Raw genomic sequence first — 24,136 nt, 5'->3', positions numbered from 1 at the left:
ATGATTACGAGCGTGTGCGTCTGTCTCATTCCGCGCCTCATCGCAGTCAGCGGCGGAATTGCCCTGTGGTGTGCGGTAAATATTTGCAAATATTTTTACATTTGTAAAAATTTTCTGGGTGTCAATTTCTCTCTTTTTTAATTAGAATGATGCACTTCGAATTTCGGTTTCATTCTGGGTTCTCTTGCTAGGTGTACTCGATTGGGCCAACCGATACCGAATAAAGAGAGGAAGCCCTTACGGCGCGGTCATCATTGTCATCATCAGACTGACTACGCCCACAACAAGGAAAAGGTCTCTCCCATGTCTCTCCAATTAACCCTGTCCTTTGCCAGCTGCGGCCACCGCATCTCCCCAAAATTCTTAATCTCATCCGCCCACCTAACTTTCCACCACCCCCTGCTAAGCTTGCGTTCTGTTGGAATCCACTCCGTTACCCTTAAGGAACGACGCTTATCTTGCCTTCGCATTACATGCTCTGCCCAAGCTCATTTCTTCCTCTTGATTTCGACTAATATGTCATTAACCCGCGTTTGCTCCCTCGCGCACTCGGCCCGCTTCCAGTCTCTTAACGCTACACCTATCATTTTTCTTTCCATAGCTCGCTGCGTGGTCCTTAGCTGATGACGATTATGATGATTTCACATAGGGTAATTCACTCAAGTCACCGAAGTCAGCGTAATACATTAGTTCCGGGCTCATCTCTGACGACGTTAGAGAAGGCTTGAGAAGAAGATATTGTATAAATAAGAAAGAAATAAACATCGTGTCACAGGACACTCGAAGCAGGCCAAGTTTGGGCATTTTAACTCCAGACAGTAAAAAGAGACGCTCCACTACACTTCTCTCATTTTTTTTTAGAGGCAGTTATTAGAAGAGGCGAGGCCACAGCAAATTATTGATCTCGTATTCAATTGCTTTATATGTTTCTCTCTCTCCCTCTAACCCGCTCGGGCACAGAGCTTCACGCACGACAGACCACGACCTCGAAAAAGCCTGGACGGGACCATTGTGGGTCGTCTGGCGGCCGTGTGATGGCAGTCCTGCTCACGTATTAAGTTTTATATTTTTTATCCCCGGGTCAGCCAGTACGGGATTCCCTGACCCATTGCCGCTGCGGGTCAGCAGCCCATCTCACTCTCCGCGTACAGTCATTTAAACACTTACTGCCGTCCGGAAAGCGACGCTGTTACGGTAGGTCGCAATGAGGCCGGTAATGGCCACTAACAGAGACGGTGATTAAATATTCACGTTTCGGTCAGCTGCGTCCGCATGACACGCGAGGAAATTGCTCCAATTTGCACCCACTTGTAACGCGAACGGGCTATGTGACCGGCCGACGATATAATGCCCCGTCTCTCTGTAGGCGCGGCCGCTCTGCAGTGAGGCTGCTATTATGTTCTTTCGACGTCGTTGCTTTCTTTCTTTCGCGCTTCTTAAATTAGCGTGAATCGCTTTGTCTTCAATACATCTCAGAACTGGAAATGTTTCACCACGTGCCGATACGAAATTTCTTCCATAAACCCTATAAACCTTCGAGCCTTGCAATTTTATATACAATAGTCCACTTCATTGCACGGAAAATTAAATTCTAAAATGTTTGTTGTTTCTTTCTATCTTTCTAGAAACAGCTAGCAACGTGTCCACTAAAGCTCAGCCGTCAGCTGCACCAACAGTTCATATTTAATGCAGTCTGGAAGCATATCTGGCCCCCATCCAGATGGCATCGTTTTCATGCGGGCCAGCAATTTCTTAACAGTCAGAGATATGATGAAAATGTAAAAAGCAGGAGAGTGCCGTGAGTCTCTAACAAAAATTCGCAAAACACTTCGGAAATTTATACCCATCCAGCCGAGCGCTGCCGCTAAGATTAGTCTTAACGCATTCTCAATGTCGCAGTAAGGTCTGTAGTGTCATCGTTGGAGATATTAGAGCGAAATCTTTACTTCACGACGAAAGCTGTAAAATTCAATTCATCGTTGAAGCATTGAGATTTACTTTGAATAAATAAATAACATAAATATATTAATATTGCCGCAAATGAGATTCCAACCCGCGGGGGCGCGAGCAGATCAGCTTCGCTGGCCACTTCTCGGGAGAGCTATGCTATCGCCGCAGCCGATCACAACTCGCGTTCAACTGCAACACACACTCGCCCTGCGCATTGCACATTGTCGTCTTCATCAATTTCATCTGCGGTGCGAACAGATCAGGACAGCTTAACTTCAGTCAGAGCGTATCTTGAGTCATATCGTCGCCAGACATGCCAACGACTCAGCAAAGCAAAAACCAAGAGACAATCACGCTAAACACGTCTACTCGGTCTAACTCCGTGAAAACCCTACAATTTTACAGCTACTTAAACACGAAGATCACTGAGCGTTTATTTTTAATGAGAAAGCATTACTAGTCCCATTACGAAAAAAGCTGGCGACGTGTGTATGTGTGCACTCGCATATGGAGCAGAAAATCGCAGCGATGGCAAGAAAAAATTAATTTGGATTCCTCTCGCCGCAGTGGGCCGCTGCCTTGCGCAGCCCCAGTCTCGGTGACCAACTTTGGGTCATCCAGCAGGCCCGCGAGGCGACGGCGAGGCAACACCTCGACGTCCCCACGTGGGAGACCTAAGGCCCCGTCGGCGAAAGCTCTGCAGGACTTTTGAATAAAGTTGTTACCAACCAAGCTCAGCTAATCCAGGATATACAAATCGGAAGATGCCGGTGTTTTCTGTGTTTATTGGCGTTGGCGTTGGTTGTGAAACTTTATTTCCAGCGGATATAGAGGAGCGACACGAAGTCGCCCCCCGCTTAAACGGCGGCCGCTATCCCTTGGGCAGCGGCGGCGTCTTCAGCCAGCTGGAGGAGCTTGATCTGTATCCCCGGGTCGGGGCTGAGCAATAGAGCCTCCCAATGAGCAGAGTCGGTAATGAAGTGACTCGCTGGTAGGGACTGCGGGCAGTTCCAGATCATATGATTTAGATCGGCTTTCGCATCACAATTTTTGCATTTGTTTGAGTAGAGTCCTTCCGAATAGAAGCTACACAATTGGGGATTTGGATAGGTGTTAGTTTGAAGTTTACGCCAGGCTTTGGCCTGTTGCTTGGAGAGCGTTTTATCTGCTGGGGGGAATCTGAGTCTTGCAAGCCTGTAGTGCTGCAGGATTTCTCTGTAAGAAAACAACCTGTCCTTGCCAGAGTATAGTGCGGGTGGGCTGCACGACCCAGCTCGGCGGGACAGTTCTCGAGCTAGGTTATGAGCCGCCTCATTACCAGCAAGGGAAGCATGAGCAGGCGTCCAGATTAGGCGAATGCGCCGCGTGGGCTGATAATTTAGCAGAATCCGTGCTGCTTGTGGGGAGATTCTTCCAAACGTGTAGTTACGTATAGCCAATTTTGAGTCGCTGACAATGGTTTCTGCCGAGGATCCCACAATGGCTAGAGCAATGGCTGTTTCTTCTCCAACATGTGTGTGCTGAGTGCGTATAGTGCCCCCAGTTATGAGTGTACCACGTTCCGTGGTGACCACAGCTACCATCATGTCAGCCGAAGAATCTGCCGCATCTACATATACCACAGAGGTATCATTAAGAATGCGTTTGCCTAATGATTTGGCTCTCTCTGTACGACGTTCAGCGTGGAAATCTGGGTGCATGTTCCGAGGTAGTGGAGGAATGACCAGAAGCTGGCGTATATGTTTGGGAAGGTCAGTTGTGGGTCCGCCTTGTCGTTCGTATGTTATGCCTAGTGTGGACAGAATGTGTCTGCCAGTTGGTGTGGCCGATAGTCGTTCGTACTGCGAGACGGTTACCGCTTCAATAATCTCGCTTAGGGTGTTATGAAGACCGAGACCTAACACTTTCTCAGTCGCTGTGTGCATGGGTAGCCCAACTGCCTGTTTGACGCATTTTCTGATTATGGCCTCCACTTTTTCTTTTTCAGCTGACTTGAGATGTAGGTAAGGGCATACGTAAGCTATGCGGCGTTGACAATGTTCTAGACGGCGATGGTTTTGAGGAAAGGAAGGGCGCATAACTGGCGCCCTGGACATGCGGACGCCTCATTCGTGCATTGATACATGTGGAGGTGATGAGAGAGATGTGTGGCCTGAATGCGTTAGCGCTGACAACGTTGTGGCTGGCATGCGGCACTGCAGCAATACCTAGGCCACAGCGTTCATTTGGTGATCAATCTCTCGCGATCAGCCATTAACTGCATGCCACCTCCCAAGGTGGCAGGGAGGGCGCGCGGCCTATCCAGTGGGCGTAACGCAATCAAAGCAGGCTTTTGCAGTTGGACACCAATGTCACATACATGAAAGCGGGATTGAGGTCTCCACTGCCCACGGAGCCGGTTGTGCGCCTTTCCATTCGTGAAAATGAACTGTCTTTGCAAAGTTGTCTACGCCAATGAACTCCATGAACGCCGTCGGCTCACTTGTTTTTTTTTTTGTTTTTGAGGAAAGGAAATGGCACACTAACCGTCTTACATACCTCGGTGGACACCTGAACCGCGCCGTATAGGAAGGGATAAAGAAGAGAGGGAAAGAGGAAAGAGAAAACTGAAAGTTGAAAGTTGGATTTTGAGAAAACGAGCGGCGCTACGCAGCGGCGGAACACCTGCGGCTCGGTGCTACTAGTGGCGCATGCGCATTAATGACTAGAGAGCGAGAGAGAAAAAAAATATATCCGCGGCGAGGCGCGCATTGTGACGTCATGTGCCTCCTCGGAGCACCGCCACGGCGAAATCGCAAGTTCGCGGCCAGTAAAGCTTTCGCTTTAAAAATTTGGAGGACGCTTAAGCTTCGTCTTTAATACCCCTGTCACACGGGCACTTGTAAGGCCTTAGAAATTAAGGTCTTTTGCCCCAAAGGCGCGTGACGCGCATCTACACGGCAAAGCGTCGAGACCTTTGCGATAAAGTTCCGTAGCAATAAAGGCGGCCGTCAGCGGCCTTAAAGTTGCTTAAAGGAGCAACCCAAACGGCAGCGCCAGCTAGCGAGCTCAAAGAATAAAAAATTGACGCAATTTTTGGTTTTGAAACCGTAAAAAAATATCTAATTTATCTTATTTAATGGTTAATTTTGCGTTACAGTGCACTTAACCGTAGAGGAGGCTATGACTAAAGACATCCACACTGCTAAGAAAGGACTTGAACGCTTTTCAGCAGCCGCATCGACACACACGTGCTTGCGCATCTCGCTTTGCTGTTTTTTCTTCGTTTGCTCTTTGTTGTGCGCGTGTTTTGAGTTTGCTTGTGTGCACAAAGACACAAGCAACAAAGCACGCTTCTCGAACACAACGAGGAGCCGAACGGAAAAGTGCGCCTACCGTGGTCGGACCGAGAACGATGAAAAAAAAAGAAACTTTGTTTCAAAATATCCGTTTCTCGCCGTCAGAACGCTCGTTTATTATCGTGATAGCTACTTTTTCCAACATAAACGAATGCACTCTTAGCTGAAGTGCTACCGTCTGCTTTAATTTCATAATGTTACTAGCGCCGCTTCACACACAGCGGTGACTTTTGGCATTCACGGAGGCCGCGTTCTAGCTCCTTTGGATTTGCCGTGTAGCAGCGTCGCTGCTCCTTTTCGGTTTTCCTCCTTTAGTGCAATAAGACAACTTTACGGCAAAGGCCGAGAAGAAGTCCCGTGTGACAGGGGTATAAGAGTGAGACGCGACAGCGTGTTGCAGCGTTGCCAAGGAAATGCCATCGCCCGTTCGGCGCGACGCGTGGCCCGTTGGACAGTTTAAGGAAAGGACACCTGTCTTACATATCTCGGTGGACACCCGAACCAGGCCGTAATAGAAGGAAAATGAAATAAAAATTTGTTTTAGGGGAAGGAAATGACGCATGTCTCCCAATTCTCGCTGGACACCCGTACTGCGCCGTAAGGAAGGAAAATTCCTTCCCTTATGGCGCGGTTCACGTGTCTACCGAGATGCGCCATTTTTCGCTCATGGCCAACGCCGATGACGACACGGCTTTTCTGCGTAAGTTCATCTGGTTAACTGGCAACTTCATCAAGCGGCCATATGAGGCGCACCGCACCCCAAACACCGCCACTTCAAACAATCATATATATGTCGTTCGTCTATATATGCACGCCACTGGCCAACCTCCGTGTGGCGCTAGTGACGCAACGGCTTGTAGCACAGCCGTGGTGTCACAGCCGTGGTAGCACAGCCGTGGTGTAGCACAGCCGTGGTGTAGCACAGCCGTGGTGGGTGGTGTCCTACGATTGCTCGTTGCATAGAGCTTACTTCTGCTAGTCAAGTTCGACAGAGATTTGAACAGACAACATATGCACCTTGAACTGTATGCCTTTCGATACTTTCATTTCAAAATTGTGATGCAACCGTTCGGCTTACAGCTTTCCGGGTGGTGTCATACGCGCGCGCGTGCGTGCGTGTCCGTGCGTGCGTGCGTGCGTGCATGCGTGTGTGCATGCGTGTGTGTGTGTGTGTGTGCGTTGCGCGAGTGCGTTCGTTCGTTCGTTCGTTCGTTCGTTCGTTCGTTCGATCGATCGTTCGTTCGTTCGATCGATCGATCGATCGATCGATCGATCGATCGTTCGTCCGTTCGTTCGTTTGTTTGTTTGTTTGTTTGTTCGCGGGGGGGGGGATGTCAATGCTCCCAGGAACAGTAGTGATTTCGCATTGCCACACGTAAAAAGTCCTAATTGTCGCTGCCCAAAATTTATTTATATAACATAATTCTTTCATAGGCGTACTAGAGGGGGTGGATGTAAGCAAAATCTATCCATTCTAGAAAAGTACAGGCAAGAAGAAAAATCATGCTGCAGATGTTTGTACCGTGTTATGCTTTGGGATGGTTGTGTTGAGAGATGACGCAGGTAAGACAACTAAAAAGCACGTTCGTTTTACAAAAGTAACAACTTTATGCATATGGTCAACTCGTGATGTCACCTGGGATGGGCGTGTAAAAAAAATGTTTTTCTGGCTATACCACAAAATGCTATTTAAAAGACGGAGGCGTGAAGCATTTCTACGAACTGCAGGGTTTGTCCATATGAATAATGCAAATCCTAGCTTACGTCGCACGTGTTTGACACAAAAGTAACTTTAGATTGAAGGAACCTGACAAAAGTTTCTGAGTATGTAGTCAAAGAGCACGGTTTGCATTGTTAGTGATATGATCGATGTGTAGTGCGCCAGGCTTCTCGTAATCAAACGTTTTAGAGACTTGTATTGGTGTGAGATGGACATAACTTTGCGCTAAAATGGGTTAAGAACCATAAGCCGGCGCTGACACCAAAACTCGTTTTGAAGACTTTACTGAAGGAGGGAACTATCATAATGGTCAATTGTTGCGCAAAAAAGAACTCAGTCAACGGCAAAGGGTTTAACAGGGAAGTTAATTCCAATTTGGTAGATCATTATTATAATTTATAAATAGTAGAGAACCCAAAACAGAGGCCTGGTGCTCGCCAGATGCTGCGGCACATGGTAATGATAGCGAGTTTTTTGCTGATGCAAACGGAGAGCAGTTATCAAGAAACATTCAAACCATTTGAGAAGATTAGGGTCTATATTTCAAGAAGTAGTTGTGGAAGTGGCACCTTATCAAATGCGTTAGCAAATCTGAGAAAAATACAGTCGCTTAGTAAACGATTCTGTAAAGGCGATGCTATATTATTAATGAAAAACAAGAGTTGAGTCACGCACGAAAATGTTTTTAGGAAAACCTTGCTGACAAAAATTGAAGAACGAGTTGCTTTCCAGAAGAGAAATGAGATAATAATATATTATGCGCTCTATACTTTTACAAATACTGCTTGTTAATGAAATTGATCTTTAGTTACGGGTAGAATTCAGATTACCTGATTTGAAGAGTGGAACCACCCTTACCACCTTCCAGTCGGCCGGCATTGTGGAGCGTTCAAGGAACTGGAAAGAAATATATGCTAGTATAAAGAGCAGTTTTCTTCAAAAACTTTCAATTAATGTTGTCAGCACCGCAACTGAGTAATAAATTGAGGCACTGGATTAACTTCACGGTACTTCTAAAATCAATGACAATGAGATTGATTAGAAAGCAAAAAGACTTGCGCGCTTCTGGGGCCGCATCGACAGAACACTTAAAAATGGTTTTACAACTACAGACGTTACGTTTAAGACAGCACAACATTCATCTCTTGTCATTGTATTCCCAGCAGTACCGGAAAGCTTGATGACACTTCTTTCTTGTAGTCTGATAATGCTTCCTAATTCGGATGGGTTAGTAAAAATAAGTGAGGCAGGTCAGCGTGTTGTACTGGAAAATGTGATTGACTTATTTGGTAGCTAGCCGATAGGTTCATAGAACGCCGCTGTACGCGCACTAAGCTTCCGGAGCGTTAGCACATTTTGTAAGGAGAAATAAGCGTTTCTTCTTATTGAAAATCAATTTATGGCGAGAGTGAACCGCTGTGATCAAGATTTTTTTTTAACTTCGGTGTATTGAGACGTGCCTCAGGAGTTTTTACTTTCCTTTTTCTTTCGAAATGCACCAAATCCGGACTTTAAATGTAAGTGAAGTTCAGCTCTAATTCAAGGTTCACAATTTCCTTCGAAAAATTATTGAGATTTTATTGGTCATACAACTAGTATTTTAAAGCATATCACGTACCAGCTTCTAGTGCATTGCTTCGGACAAAACTTTCCCATTTTTCTCGGTTTCTGTCAAAGTAGTTTAGGCTCGTTTCGAAAACAAACTTCTCACTTATCGACCAGCAACACGGTTTTATTCTTTTCAGTGAAAGTTGCTAGTTCAATGTTCATGATGTGCCTATTGTATAGTCTTTAATAGCTTGATGCTGCTCACTTTCTCTGCAGTATGGCCAGTGAGTTCGCAGTAAATAAGACACTGAGCACTCAAACCGGCATATAAGTCATAGAATGTAGAAGACCAGGAGCAGTGGCGAAGATGGAATATAACAAGTGAAGCGTACTTGAGTCAAATCATGTATGTCTTGAAACTAGTGGTGTAAAACTGAACTGCATGCAAAGGTCTGGCATGAAAAGGCTAAGTGCGGAAGTATCTCTGACACTGAAGAAGGGGCGGGACCAGAATATTTTGGGAAAACTTAAGTCACTTAACAGAAATAAATGCAATCTATCAAGTTGTTAACCAAATCATTGAATACATCATGTAAGTCATCGCAAAAGAAATTATGTCGCGCTCGGGGGCCTAAAGCGCACATGGAATAATCTGCTTTGGTAGTTGAAGGTTTCCGCTATGAAAAGAATGGCCATCACTCAAGGCATGCAGAAACCGTGGACGCCAGACCTAAAAATACACTTTTTTTACATTCACTTATTCACTTTTTTCTTAAGAAGTGTTTTTAAATAGAGTACATTTAATCATTTTTATATTTTTTTTACTTTCACAGTATTCAAACGAAAACTTTAACGAAGCACCGCAATCTGACCACTGTCCAAGTTTCAAGATCATCACTCCAGATATTTGTTTCCGGTACTGTTTAAACAATTGTTGCGTGTATTTAATTATCAAAACGATCAAGCCATTTTCACTCCATTCTATTTTGTTTCTTTTTTGCATTATTGTGTTCTCTTTTTAGATATGTCCCATTCAGCTAAAATCTCATGCAGGGACTGCAGTATTTTACATAAATAGTTGCAGATATCATATCATACATTGTCGAGTGCACCTATCAGGTATTTGTTTAATTCCTCTGTGTTGAAACGAACTGTATTGTTTTGAAGAAAATTCGAAAATTTTACAGCACGAAATTCTTTAAACGAGTGCTTACGTTGACGGCTGTCTCTCCCCACTCAAAACAGTTCCGCTTAATCGCTTTCCTTCTCAGGAAATATAATTTTTAAAAGTCTTTCTCCAAAAACCTTAATATCATTTGGTGTGCAGAGAACGCGCAAAAATAAAAACGCGCCAAAGCCTTTGCAGAAGCTAGCATCCGAGCTAAAACCTCACCTAACCTTAAACAAGGCAAAAAACAACGACACTAGAGCTGCCTTAAGCCACCATAGCAGACTTAGCATTGTTTCTGCCACATCGAATATTTCTGCGTGGCCATTCGAGCACTCGGAAGGAGCCTTTGTGGGCCAGCCGAAGTTCTTGCAAAAGCTGCAAGTGAAAAGGAAATTAAGGAAGATTCTTTTTTTTTTCTACGTCTTTCGTTGAGTCGTGCACAGCGCGGAGCCAACCTGTCTGCTGCAATTTGCTGGGCAAGGGCAATTTAGGGAATCTTTATGGAAGAGCAAGAGGGAAGCAAGCAAACCACTCCCCATTGTGAAAGGAGCAATGTAATGGCGTTCGGGGGAAGAGGGCGAGGGGGAAGGGAGGCGTCAGGACGCGCGCAACAAAGGCGCTTTTATCCGGAAGCGCGTCTGTAGAGCTGCCAGCGGAAAGAATGCGTGAAAAGTAGTAGAAGCAGGGTAGAGAAGCTGCAGTAACGGGATGGAAAGGAGATTATAATGGCGCAGAAAGAAACAAAGCTCGTCGTGTATAGCCCAGGAAGGAGGAATGTTTCGGTAAGCTGCAGACATGAGCAACGCGCCCTTTCGCCGGAGTAGAGCCCCTCTGCGCTCCCAGAAAAGCGAAATCAGTCGTTACGCTCAGGAGCGCAGGCTTTGGCCCGTTGGCCACGGAGGCAATCAGTTCGCCTTTACATCATTCTACGGTTTCTCGAGGTCACGTCTTTCGCGCGAAGAGGGAACAAGAGAGCGCGGAGAGCTTGGCGAGGATGATAAGAAAGGTCGTTTTTGTCTTGCTCCCTTGTTTCTACAATCTGCGTCTTTTGGTTAAGACTGGAAGGTTTTGTGTTCTTCCCGCTCTACGCACGTTCCTCGGAAGCGGCGTTTCTCTGTCGAGCTGTACTGCTTTTTCGCCGAACCTTAAGCGCGCTCGTGAAGCTTTCCTCGGTGCTCAGTTTGAAGTGCGATGAGCAAGACGGCGGCATTTAGGGAGGCGCGACAGGCTGTAAAGTCAATTACCCAGAAAACTCTGATCCAGTGCGGGATGCTTGTGGCGTTCCTGGCAAACATGCCGCGCGAAACGAAGTTGCGCCCGCTCCGACCCATTATGTACGCCAGCCGTTCACGGCCCATTTGTCGTGGTGATTCATTACGTACGCTGTTGTGTTCACCAAGCCGAGCCCTTTTTTTCTTGTCTCATTATTTTTTCGTTTCTTTTAGAAGATGTTTTTCTCACTGTTTTTATTTGTATATTGGTGCATTGCTTCCCCTGCGGGCCCCATGACGGCCGTTCGAAGATAACCGGCTTCGTGAGATGGCTGAAGGTATTTTACGACACGTGTTTGTCCTTGTTGCCCAAGGAGTAAACGGTCGTGCATCAAGAGAGGCTTCGCTGCTTTTGCGTCACGTCGCCACTGCGCTGTCGGGAACATCGCAGAGACATTGTTACCGCATGTTCCGTAGATCACATTTACCGAGCTCGCAATTTCACTGTTAACCTTTCACGGCATTAGCGGCAATGGGGACCTTCTGTAGGGTATATGGAGTTGTCATTTGTCAGCGCAGCATGTCGTAGCTGAAACCTTCACCGTTTAGAGATATTTAGCATAGGGAGTACCGCCACCGCTACCGCTTACCGCGTACTACGTACCGGCAGTGCGCATGCTGGGATTGGTCCCAACGCGGCAGGCATGCACGCAGCTCGCTGGTACGTGCCGCCATCTGGCGCCTTCACTGCGAAAGTCACATTCGCAGTAGCTGCTCATGGTAAGCGCTAGTGGTAACGGTGGCGGTACGCACTATGCCAAAAGTCGCTGATGTAATGGAGTAAAGTACTGTCAATGCGACATGGCAGTGGCCGCTTTTTAGAGGTTGTACAACTCAAGAACTCAATACAACGCAAGAACGGAGCGGCTACTCTAGGAGAGTGTGAAAAAAAAAAGTATCAAAATCGGGCTTTTTTTTCTTTCAGACATTAAAAAAAACTTTTTCCAGACGGTCTGTCCAGGAAGGCTAAGTTACACTTCACGGTGACACACTTATCACCGAGCATTAAACTCATGCTTCTATGCCGCAGGGTACGATGAATACACCCAATGTTCATTCTAAGTTCATTTATTGGTTTATTTAAGAACTACCGAAGTACTCTGAGTTACTTGAAATCTTGGTGCTGGCAAATAAGATTTGCTGCACGTATTATAAAATGCCTTGTAGCATGATGAACGTGAACATCTTCTAATGCCTTGTATTGGAACAGAAATTGTAGAATTTATGTCTACAGTTGTGTCTACAGTTTATGTCCACAATTCTACAGTTTCTGTTCTCTTGGTTTCATTCATGCTTTTATATTAGAATTCTTTCTTTTCTTTCCTTCTTCTTTATTTTTTTGCCCGAATACACGAGGTATGGTTAATCACACTTTCTTTTTCTTAGTTTCGCGCTTGAAGTTGAAACAAATTGTCAATATCTGTTCTCACATTCCCTCCTTACTCAAAATATTACACTATGTGGTGCAAAAAAAACAGGATTTCTGTAATTATGAATGAATGTGATAATATAATTAAAATTAATTTCGCGAATGCATATCAACATTTGTGCATTTTTTACGTTCACTTTGAATTTTATATTAAATTTAAAAATACCTTAATCGCCTCGTTGCTCGCGGAAGAAAAATGCACTTCATGAATGTAATCCTCATCAGCGGTTGCTAATTTCATGCTTTATTGATACTCGTAATGTTTTCTTGATTCATTAAATGAGGTAAAATAGGCGTAGCTTCGGAGGCTTTTTGTGACAAATGCGCACTGATCGAGATGCAATCCCGCTAGCACTATTTTCACCATGAAAGCAATGAAGCTACGGATAGCGTGGCCAGTTCACTACTTCCGCCTTAGACGATGGTAGAGAAAGCCCCTTTCAATCCTGAAAGTGAGAAAAAGTCTTTCGCTCTTCCGAGGTAACTTCTGCAGGTTTACTTCCTCTACTGGGACCGCATGAAGCGGCGAGGCCTTACTCCCTTCTCTTTGTCACGTTGACAGGACGAAGCGTATGGATGAGAAAGCTTACTCACAATTCCCATCTGACTTATTGTCGATGTGTACGTCGCTGGCAGACAAGACGAATGGTCTACGTTTCAGCCTCTACTGCGGCCCCACGTAGCGACTCTCCTGATATCCCTAACGGCCGGCCGATCTGTCCCATCTTTTGCTGATACTTTTCTTTTCTTCAACAAGCTTCTACAAGAAGTGCAGCTTCTTGCGTTTTCCGTTTTCTTCTTTTTTGTCTCGTTCTTTCCGCTTTCGTGTTTGCAGATATGCTCGTGAAAGCAGCTGCCTGATGTTTTTGTCCCCGTTTATCGTGTACTAGCTTTGCGAAGTATACTTATTAGTCAGCTGTTCCTGACCCCTGTAGACGTTCCGATGTAAATTTAGCACCGCGTCTCGAAACAACATTTTTGCTATCGTATTTCTTTTATTTCTTCTTGAACTGTTTATCCACCGTTTTATTTTCTTCGTAGGAATCCGCTCAGATCATTGAGTCTTCTTTGTTGCGCGCGGACACACGGAGTCCAAACCATCGGAGTCCCCCGGAGCATCCCGGAGTCCCCACCATCGCAATCGCTACCATGCCGTGCTTTCGTTTGCAATGCACAGTGGTGCTATAAGGAATAGAAAATATAACGTCGCAGAATAATATCTCTGACTTAAGAAGAAGAAAAAATTGTTTTCTGTGTTGCATACACAGAGCCAGACTTTTTTTATGACACCTAGAAAACAGTGCTGAGGTGGACGCACGGTTGGTATGTCTATGCAACACTGCAATCCTCTTGCGAGGGTTCAGGGTTCAAAGTATAACTCCGTTTGACAGCATAGAGAAAGATGGTGCAGCAAAACATCATCTGCTCTTTTTGTTTTTATGCGGGTACATTATAGACCTGTTCTGAGGCCTTATTTGACCAACTTCATGATTTTTATGCAGCGCGTGTCCAGACCAACGAGTTTGTTTTAGGATGCACAGCACTGAACACGCTTCCAGGCAGGTCTGCTTTTGTTCCTACCACGAAAACTCCCAGAAGCCTTCAACAGCACGGGCCGCCTCCTCACTGTTTTTTTTTCCCTTTCTTCCCTCCAGCATCTCTGATCCAAGGAGCGCAACCACTCCTTTTACAACCTTTGTTTCCCGCTATTTGATAGGCGCTCACGTCCTCGATCGTGCAGCTTCGCGTGTGGCCCCACTGATGGGTCCGACGGGAAGTGTATGCCTCCTGACGGTAAAATGATGGAGACATCGTCTTGGAAACCTGCGGCGTAAATCAGGCTGAATCTTCTCTTTCTACCGTATCCCGCTTCAGCCGCCGCCTTCGAAGGGACGACTCCGCTTCACGCTTAGCTATTTTTCAACTTGTCCTTCGTTATTTTTTTATCTTTGGTGCAATGTAGCCAGTTTTCTTTTCCCAGGCGTGCAGCTGTGACTTTTGAGTTTTCGCGTCCAGCTCATCTTGTGCGACCGACTCTACAATCCTGGCCATCCTTCTATCCTCCGGCAGTGTTTGGTCCCGGGGGGGTGTTCCCGTGGTCTTTGCTGCTCGCTTTGCCGCAGCCGTGTTTCCTCATTGTTTGTCGCCAATGTACGTGCGTCTGCGCCTTCTCGAGAATCCTCGGTGGTCCTTCGCGAAGACACATTCGGAAGACGCGTCTCTGTCGTTGTGTTTTTCCGCTCGTTTTGCTTTGCAGTGTTTGGCAGAAATACTGAGAACATGAAAAGGTGACGCGCTGTTTCGCTTCCTCCAATGTTCAGCATATCAGATACAAAGCGTGTTCCTTTGCTGTTTTTTTTTCTCACTGGAATGTCTATATGGGTCTTCATCGATAAGAACTTTCAGAGAAAGGTCTCCTACTATTTTGTATAGTTCTTTTATAGAAACAAACACCGCGCTATGTTCGTTACTGCGCGGTTTTCAATCATCATTTTTCTATATTATACCATTGTTCTGTTGTCTTGCTCAGTTTTTTTTTTTTGCTCCCGTGTGCGTGCGCGTGGGCGTATGTGTGTGTGTGTTTGTGTGTGGTTTTCGAGTCTTGTCTTTTCGTCTTCCGTCCTCATTCTCGAGTTATTTTTTTTTTTTATCGAAGACTCTCCTACAGGCAACTTATGTTCGAAAAGTTGCCTCAATTTCTGTGCTTTTATCAGCTGTGTGCACTCGTAGCAGTACATTTGGCTGCTGCCTGAATTCCGAGCATTTTACAGCGACAGGTCTTAAATGTATCTTCCCTGGTTTTTCCATCGTTGTAGTAAAAATAGTAGTAGCAGCAGCACTGCGTAACCGGAAGGTGATTTCCATGAGGACCACCCTCCGAGTGGTGGTCACGATATGAGTACGGTGAGAGCGTAAGCATGCGCAACCGAAATATAGTTACCACGAGAGCCACCTGAAGTGCGGTTACCATAGAAGGAGGAGGGTATGACGAGGGCAAAGAAAGCGCAAACGGAGTGTGGCTGCCACCCTCCGGTTGGTAATCGTATGTTAATCATGTGATAACCTTACTGTACGTATACGCATGTCGCTCTCAGTCGGTTTACATCAGTATATCATGAAATGAAAACTCCTCAAGTCCTGTCACTGAATTTCACGTTACATAGTTGTAACCGTCCTCTGAGTTTTTTTTTCTTTTTTCAGTTTTCTTCCTTTGCGCATGATCGCAACTATTGCCTGCTATTATAGCGAACACCGACCTCTACTCCGTGCGTCGTGCGTCCTTGAAATCGTCGCCTGAAAAACAGTCTCAGGTGGTCCGCCCGAAAAAAGCTGGTTCTCGCTCATAACATACTGCGAAAACGGCTACATAAAACTTAAGCTGCTGAAAAATTAATCAGCAGACGAAGCACAAGTTATATGAAATAGATTATGTTTAAGCTAGAAGACAACGGATGCAAGAACCTAACGCTCGATGTGTGATCGCTGCTTTCACAGCTCGAAGGAAACGCAGCCATAAATAGATATCGGCATGTGCGTATAGGCAAAAACGCGTCAAACATGTCTAGCTCTTCAATCTGCGAAGCTCTGCAGAAAGAAGTGTACAAGGGCCAAAGTGTACAGACAGTCCCTGCAAAAACAAAACACATGGACTGCGATTGGTGCACACTCATGGAAGCCGCTTGATGCGTTCTATTGGCCAGCCATGCTTCCAGCAGCATGTGTCGACAAAAATAGAACATTGCGAAGCGTCTAATATTTAAAAACTCTAGGTATATTCAGAAAGGGCCGTTTAGATTTTTTTATACAGAACAACATATAAACAGGGCCAGAAAACTGTCTTCAATCTTCTTGCTTCGCACTCGATCAGACGCTCAGTACTTCGGCAACATTCGCGCCCATAAAGCTAGTTTTCCTTTGCAATTCTGTTTCTGATAAAGAAAAGCGCATAGGAATATTTGGAGACGCACAAAATCAAAGAAGTGAAAAAAAAATAAAAACGTGCTTTCAGGATTTCGACTGGGAGTTGTTGAAGCTAGCAGTGAGAGCGCATTCGGCATATTTTTTCTTCATTATTTGCTTTGCGAGAAACCAACTCCCAGAGTTATCAAGATCGTTGCCCCATTCCTTCAGCTTATGTCCGTCTTGCTGAGCATTTCAGGAAAAGAGGCTGGCGGGCATTTCTGGCGCTTTTCTCTGCTTCAAAACTATTGCTTCTTATCCTTTAATCATCCGTCCCTTACTTCACCCCTGAAATCATTGCATCAAAAGCGGCTCACTTTTAGGCGGTTCGTTCTTTTCAGCTATTTTTCAGCAGCTATTTTTGCTTCATTTTAGTTGCCCTTTGGATGCACAGAAAGGACTTCTTGTAGTAAAGAAGAAACAGAGCTTTTTATTCGCACTTTTTTGTTCCTTTTCTAACTTCTTGCTTTCTGGCTTTTGTTTGTTTTTGTGCGTGTGCGTGCATGCGTTCGTGCGTGCGCCCGCGTACGCGAGTGTGTGAGCAAGCAAGCGGGCGGGCGAGCAGGTGGGAGGCCGGGCGTGTACTGCAAAAATAGTTGGTAGTGTGAACCCTTAGTGAACCTCTTTTCTTGATACGGTCTCAGCAGCAGCACCACTGAGAGCTCTTTTGATCATACCGGTTGGGAAACTGCTTCAAAACGTTACTAGTCCCAATAGCCACTTTTCGAGTGACTGCGGATGGCAGTGCCATCCGGAAATGATAGGAGGAGGAAAAGGAGAAACGTTCATTGGAACCAATAAGATTATTGATCTCGTTCCAGTGCTCGAGTGGGCGGCTTCTTCATTCCAGGAGTCCACTGGCCATGGCTGCTCGACGAGCTTACTGGACGATGTGTTTAAATAAGTCCGAGATCTACGGTGTCTTCAGTGCTGGGCATTTTGAGAGGGACAGGATAAATGCAGCGGTTAGGCCGTTGGATCTCGAGGCGTTCGTCGTAACTGAATAGCAGGAGCACGAAGGTAAGGGTGGGGACTGATCAGACGATTGGTTTTGGCCCACTTGATTGATTAACGCACGAGCTAAGTCGTTCGCGTATTCGTTCCCCTCCAATCACGTCAGGCCCGACGTCCACGTGATTTGATGGTGTTCTTCCAGCTTCGGGCCTAGGGTCTGAGCCGCCAGCTTTGGTGTTCGCCCGTTGATTAAGTTCCGGCAAGACTGTTACGAGTTGGTGACGACGTGAACTTCTCTGCTCACCCTATCGCGGTGCTTGATGACTAGCGCTGCGGCTATGGCTTCAGCCGCAACTCGGCTATGTACCCAGACGGAGGCCACGAAGGTCAAGGAGTTGTATCTTCCGTTGACGGCTGCTAACGCAAGAGACCCCTTTCGAGGTACGCCGCCTCGTCCAAGTACGTTATGGGCGGGACGCGCTTGAATTGTCGCCGCTGTCGGTAAACGCGAGCCTACGCCGACTTACGTGAAGTTCGTGGTTCATGTGGTTTGGGATGGGGGTCACTTTGATCCTGCTGCTGATTTCGGGCGGCAACCACCGTTCCCCATCGAGAGCAAGGAGCCCTTACAGTTCCGGCCCGGTGGAGGATTGCTCTGCGCACCGCCGTGTTCTGCAGACTGGCGTTTTGCGAAGTCAGAACCGCCTTCGATAGCTCAGCGAAGATGGTGTGGATCCCGAGAGCCGCTAACTTCTCGTTCGACGCGGTGACTGTGGGACCTAGCGCCATTTTGTATGCGCCTCTGATAATGAACTCGACTTGTTCTTGGCCTCGCGTGTTCAGCGAGTGGTGGTGGTACGGCATGCCGTACGTCACTCTGCTGATTACTAAGGCCTGGATGAAGCACAACGTGTCATCTCCTTGCATGCCTTTAAGGCTTCTTGTTATTCTGGTGATCATGCTCGATATCTGGTTCGTGGCGGACCTTAGGGTTTGGATGGTGTGGGAGACTTTCAGGTTGCTGTGGATCCAGGAGCCCATAATCCTGGTCTTTTCGCTCAAGAACAAGCGATAAATAAAAGCTGTCGCCATATGCCACCGTTATCTTCTGTGTTAATGGTTTTCCTGTTCAAGCATGCGTTTCACTGATTATGTTGTCAGGCAGTTGTTCATTTATCGACAATCTCGAATTTTGTACCTTGAGCACAGTTTGCATTATTGACCACGGGTGCCACCGCAATTCGTAAAACACCCAGATGATGGCCAACTCGAACCACCGTTTTCTGATGCATGGATCGTGAGAGTAGTTTCGCAACTTGTAATATTAAAGAGCTCTGCAATGCCTTCTGAGGAGACTACATAAACTAGCTCAATCACTACATTATCTCGTCATGGACACCTGAGCCAAAAATAATGCACTTCTATAAACAGCAGAAAACCCACAATCGCATGCGAAGGGCCCGTTCACATTTGCCCCAAAATCCGGCGAGCGAAACGTATTCGGTCGCTTTTGACGGCGAACGAGGCGGAAAGCGGCGCGGCGAGGACGAACGGGCTGGACCCAACTTTTTCGCGTTCGCCGACGCCGACGCGCTTCGGCTCGTCTATGCCTTCGTGACTAGCCGGATCCTCTACGCCGTGCCATATCTCCGCACTACTAAGCAAGACGAGGCGCGAATAGACGCCATCATCCGCAAGGCAACTAAGCGAGCCCTGGATCTCCCGGTGGCTAGCTACCTCTAATGCCAAACTGAAGGCATTGGGGGTGCTAAGCTCCTACCAGGAGCTGCGGGAGGCCCACCTCGTGAACCAATACACGCAGCTCATGCAGACGGCCCCTGGGCGCCGCCTGCTAAACCGCTTACACATCCAACACGACTGCACTCCAGAGGAGACGGGGCGTATCCCGGTACTGTGGCGCCATATGCTCTGGGTCTCCCCGCTCCCCCGTAACATGGACACCGACATGCACGAAAACAGACGACAAGCGCGGGCTCGGGCTCTTGAGAGACAACACGGCTCCCGACCCGGTGTATATTATGTAGACGTAGCCGGGCCGTCGCCCACGGGATTTTACACGGCCGCTGTTGTTCACCAGGAAATGCACGTCGATGGACTCTCTTTTCGAGCCCCGAATTCAATGTGAGCCGAGGAATTAGCGATAGCACTTGCTGCCGCCCACGCCAATTCGAGAATCATCATTACGGACTCCCGAAAAGCATGTGATCATTACTTGGCTGGGGAGATCTCCCCCTTAGCTGCTTGCATTCTAAGACGGACTGCCACTGATCCAACACCGAAAAGAATCATTTGGGCTCCTGGCCATCAGGGCGTACGAGGTAATGAGGCCGCTGACGCGGCTGCCCGAGCGCTTATTTACCGGGCTCCTCATCCCAGCTCTTCTGGCTCGGAGACTAACCAGCCGCTGCTGCGATTCAGGGAAATAATAACGCATTATAGCGACAACCACCGCCTTTTCCCGGTCCCTGCCAAGGGACTGAGTAAGACGGAGGAGCGAACTTTAAGGCGCCTGCAGACAGGTACTCTGCTCTGTCCTGCAATCTTAAAGCATTACGATCCTAACACGGATGGGCGATGCCCGCACTGTGGGGAGACCTGTGATATCTTCCACATGGTGTGGGCATGTACTCAAAATCCCCACCTCCCCCCTTCCCCTACCCCTTCCAGAGAGGCATGGGAGACTGCCCTCCTCAACTGCTCCTCGCTTGAGTCCCAAAGGGCTCTAGTGAAACGGGCGAGAGACGGGGCATTGTCATGCGATGTCCCGGACTAGGGACGCCGACCATGTAGCGGGGCCACTCTGTGGCTCCCAAACTCTATTGCAGCAATTAAAAGTTTTTACCACCACCACCGCCGCGAAAAACATGGCGGCGCCCTTCGACGCAGGACCCATCGCCTCGGAATGAATTCGTCGTTCTTGCGGCCTCTTTCAGTGCGTTCACTGGCCATAAATCGGACACTGGTACATCGCTTCGTCTCACATCACCTATAAGCAAACGTATAAGTGATGAATTTGTTTTATTTTTTATTTAGAGTGACGATTCGTCCGCTACTTGGGTTAAGAGGAGTGCCGGTTTTGTTGACAATACTAGTTCCCTTCCTGACAAGCAGATGGCGCCGCTAGGCTGGGCGTTTCGTTGCGAGTCTGTTTGCATACTCTGAACTAAAAATGAGAATGTGCCTGCGTTTACGTACGTAAGTGTGCATACGGTTACGGTACCCAGAAAGCATCGATTTATGCTCTTTTTTAACCATATCTGTGTACGTCGCGAGCGGTGACGTGGTGGCCGGGAAGTGTGTGGAAAAGCGTCAAACAGCAGCTGCGCGGCTGTTTCTCCTCGCTCGGGCGTCAACGGATGAGGACAGGTCCTTGTTTTCCCGGTGAGCGAATTCGCTTCGCTCGCCGGATTTTCGGACAAATGTGAACGGGCCCGAAGGCGGTCGAGCACTTTCCGTCGACGTTTTTATGCTCGCGCCAACCTCCGTATCACGCTTCTGCGTACACCGGTTAAGGGGCTGATATTGGTTAGATTATTTAAGAAGTCACGCAAAAACCAAGGCCGCGGACAATCAATCGCGTCGCTCCGGCGGGTCAGGAAACTTCGCCCCTCAGGGCATTCCCACGCGCATCGGCACTGGGGCTAGCGTATGAGTGCCGACTTCTGATGATCATGAAAATATTTATTTCAGTACTTGTAGAGGGTGAGGAAAAGGAGGGCGGCTTTCTTAGTCCGGGACTCCATTGGCGTAAGCTGCCGCCCTTTGCTCGTTCGGTAATCTCACATTAATGTCCTTCTCCTGAGCCTGACAGTGCAGCCTCCCATAAGCTATAATATCAGATGGAGCTATAATATCAGATTGAGACATTCCACAGCCGTTATATATTACACGCCATAAACCCGGATTCAATCGAATCAAAATGCAGATTTTGCAATGAGAAAGCAGGTCCATACCATGTGATACAGGCCTGCTTTATCCCTTCAAAATGTGCATTTTGATTCGATTTAATCCGGGTTTTTGGCGTGTAATACATGACGGCTATGCAGTGTCTCAGTCTGTAGTCTATGGAGGTAAATCTCATCGTGTTTGCTCAGATTCTTGGCAGGTGGAGGATGTGTCTACCACTCCAATCTGAGGTGGTGTACTATTTCGTTACATGTTGTGAGCGGATCGAACTGGTCCGGTTCCGAAGTACGTCTGTCGGTGTCCCGGGGGTCAAAAGCTCGAGCTGCATTGTGTGCCAGCTCGTTCCCCTTTATACCCTGGTGGCCAGCTATCCGCATCAACTCTCTGACGTCAACGTAGGCTTGTCTGGTTTGGAGGACCAAGGACGCAAGGGGGGCAATCCTACCCTTAGTGAAGTTTCGGTATGCAGACACTTGAGCACGCAAAAAGTAACGGCAGGAGAGGGAAAGGCGCGAAGATGCTGAAATTCAAATTTATACTGCAGCAGCTTCTACAAAACGCATTGAAAAAAGTTTTTGGCGGATATTCGTGATGTGGTATCCTTTAACATCCCAACCAAACTGCACCTTTATTGACAGTCCCTTTCAAAGCCTCCTTAAAGAGCTCTGATAACAACGGCATAGCTCCCGCCGACAATGCGTGGCTGTTCCCCGCGATCAGGTGACCGCCCTGTACGCGCAGCTCAGGCCTTCCTCCTCTTGCAAACTTCGTTGTCATAGCATGGTACACGCGGTCGTGAGACGCCGCCAACTGCTTCGAAACTATGAGCTCTGACACTCTCTGCGCGTCTCGTCTATGTGCGGGCTGTAAATAGCAATGAGGAAAGGTACGGTGGCAGTCTTACAGCTATTGGACACCAAGACAGTACAGTGAAGGGAAAAAATTAAGGAAGAAATGAAAGAGCAAGAGATATAAACACAGTTATTTAAGCTTCCCATCGCTTATTGTCGCGACTTACGCAGCATGGCTGTGCTAGCGCACCCACCTGTTGCGCCGATCAACCTGGATCGCGCATAAGCTTACGGGTGGCTCTGTTTAAAACAGTTGCTTGCCAGTGCAGAGGTGCATCACGTAGCCACTACACCAGTGCGCCAGCAAAATATCCCCAAAATTAAACGCCTGAACAGCTATCGCTGAACATCGCGTTATGCAGTCGTAACCATCCTATGAGTTTCTTGGCTTGTGCGCGATTTGAGATTCGCGTCCAAAGACGCATTTATTTTGCTCCGTCGAGCGCCGAATATGTTATACAAGAATGCGTCTCAAATAAAAAGGCGCGAATACAAACTACCACAAAGGAAGTATAAAAAAATGGATCGATGAGGCAGTTGATGCGTACCGATCGAAAAAAATTGGAGGGGAAACTTAAGCTCCGCCTTAAGGGTATGACGCTATAGTGTAACGGCGTTAATCCCCATATGTGCAGAATGTCATTCTCTAATTTACATTCATATATCCGTGGGCGTCCTCATACTACTCATGGCGAAATGGTGCAGCGGTTAAGCGATGCACCACTGCCCTGCGATGTCAGGTGCTCTCAGCGGTGGGCCTTGTGTGACCCAGGTTGCCTTTCCCAAGTGACCAATCAGTAATTTAACTGCCACTTGCCCCGGTGCGTGGTTTTCTCACTATGCGGTTGGCAGGTTGCGATGACGTCGCATGGCCTAGGTGGCCTACCTGCCTCCTAGGTTGCTCTCTCGGGAACACCTGTCGGCGCCATGCCCACAATTTTTTGCTCACAATGCCGACAATGCCGACACCGGATTTTCTGGAAAATGTGGCCTTTAACGCTGCCGCGTTAAAAGACGCAAGAAACGCTTCTACGATAAGAGTAAGCAGACAAAGGAACCATTCTATCGCACATTACTGGACTTCATAAAACCAGCTAACCTTTTTCTATTGCTTTAATCATTACTGCATCCCTCATCACACCTTAGCCCATTGATTCCCTGGGGCAATAAATCTGGTTTGAAAAAAAAGTAGACAAGGACGATACGTATGCGCTTCCTCTTTTCGTTTTTGCGTTCCTTTTCCTGCTGTTTTTTTTTCTGTCAGAGCAAATATAGTTTTAAGGTTTCTAAAGCCACTTTGTGTCTACTATTTCTGATTTTTTAAATGTACCTTTCGTAAAATTTTTAGACGAGAGAAACGAACACCTGTTATTGCGTAATAATGAGACAGATCAATCGCGCCAATAAAGTGTTTAAGTAAAACCTAACTTCTGGCTGAGATTTTACTTCAGTTATTTGTCTCCTGCAAAATTATCCGATATATTTTCCCGCCAGCGTACAAAATTCAGCTTTCAGGAGTATTGCGCGGCCCAGTGGGGATAATAAATGTTGCGTAACATACCGCTCTCCTAAGAAGCGCCTTAGAGTTCCCGGCGTTCCACCCTTGAAACTTCTAAATATTTAATGCTCAATCCTTTTCACTTCAGTCTCTTTCACATTTAAATATACTAAGAGAAGCAAACAAAATCTTCTCCCTCCTTCTGCCTTTCTTTTCTGAAAACGCAATGGAAAAGCGAAGTCCTAAAAGCTGCGGGTCCGATATCTCCGAAAAGGGCACCTTTGGTACAAGGACATAAAACGTATATAACACAGAGTGTTCCTTTGTTTCATGGCTGGTATTTCTACTTTTCCCGCAAGCAATTTCCTTCCCTAGGATGCCTGATTCAACGGCAAAGTGCAAATCGTACAGAACAAAAGCAAAGTCAAACCTGCTTCGCGCTGTTAACAAATAAAAGGTAAGAAGGAGCGTGATAAAGCCACATCCACGTCGTCCTCGACCTGGACCTCGCTGCTCCCG

The 24,136-nt window shown here is 47.0% G+C and overlaps 1 protein-coding gene and 1 pseudogene across 1 annotated transcript in view; both read left to right on the top strand.

Annotated features, from left to right (window-relative positions):
- Nucleotides 1–24,136, top strand: part of LOC144128652 (cell adhesion molecule Dscam1-like) — a 312,363-nt gene that overhangs the window by 146,291 nt on the left and 141,936 nt on the right. The gene's annotated exons all lie outside the window — the stretch shown is intronic.
- LOC144127695 (uncharacterized) lies at nucleotides 18,791–20,135 on the top strand (annotated as a pseudogene).

This window comes from Amblyomma americanum, chromosome 4, assembly GCF_052857255.1.
Source record: "Amblyomma americanum isolate KBUSLIRL-KWMA chromosome 4, ASM5285725v1, whole genome shotgun sequence".
NCBI lineage: Eukaryota > Metazoa > Arthropoda > Arachnida > Ixodida > Ixodidae > Amblyomma > Amblyomma americanum.
The sequence above is the reverse complement of the archived record's forward strand: the minus strand, read 5'-3'. Positions and strand labels throughout refer to the sequence as shown.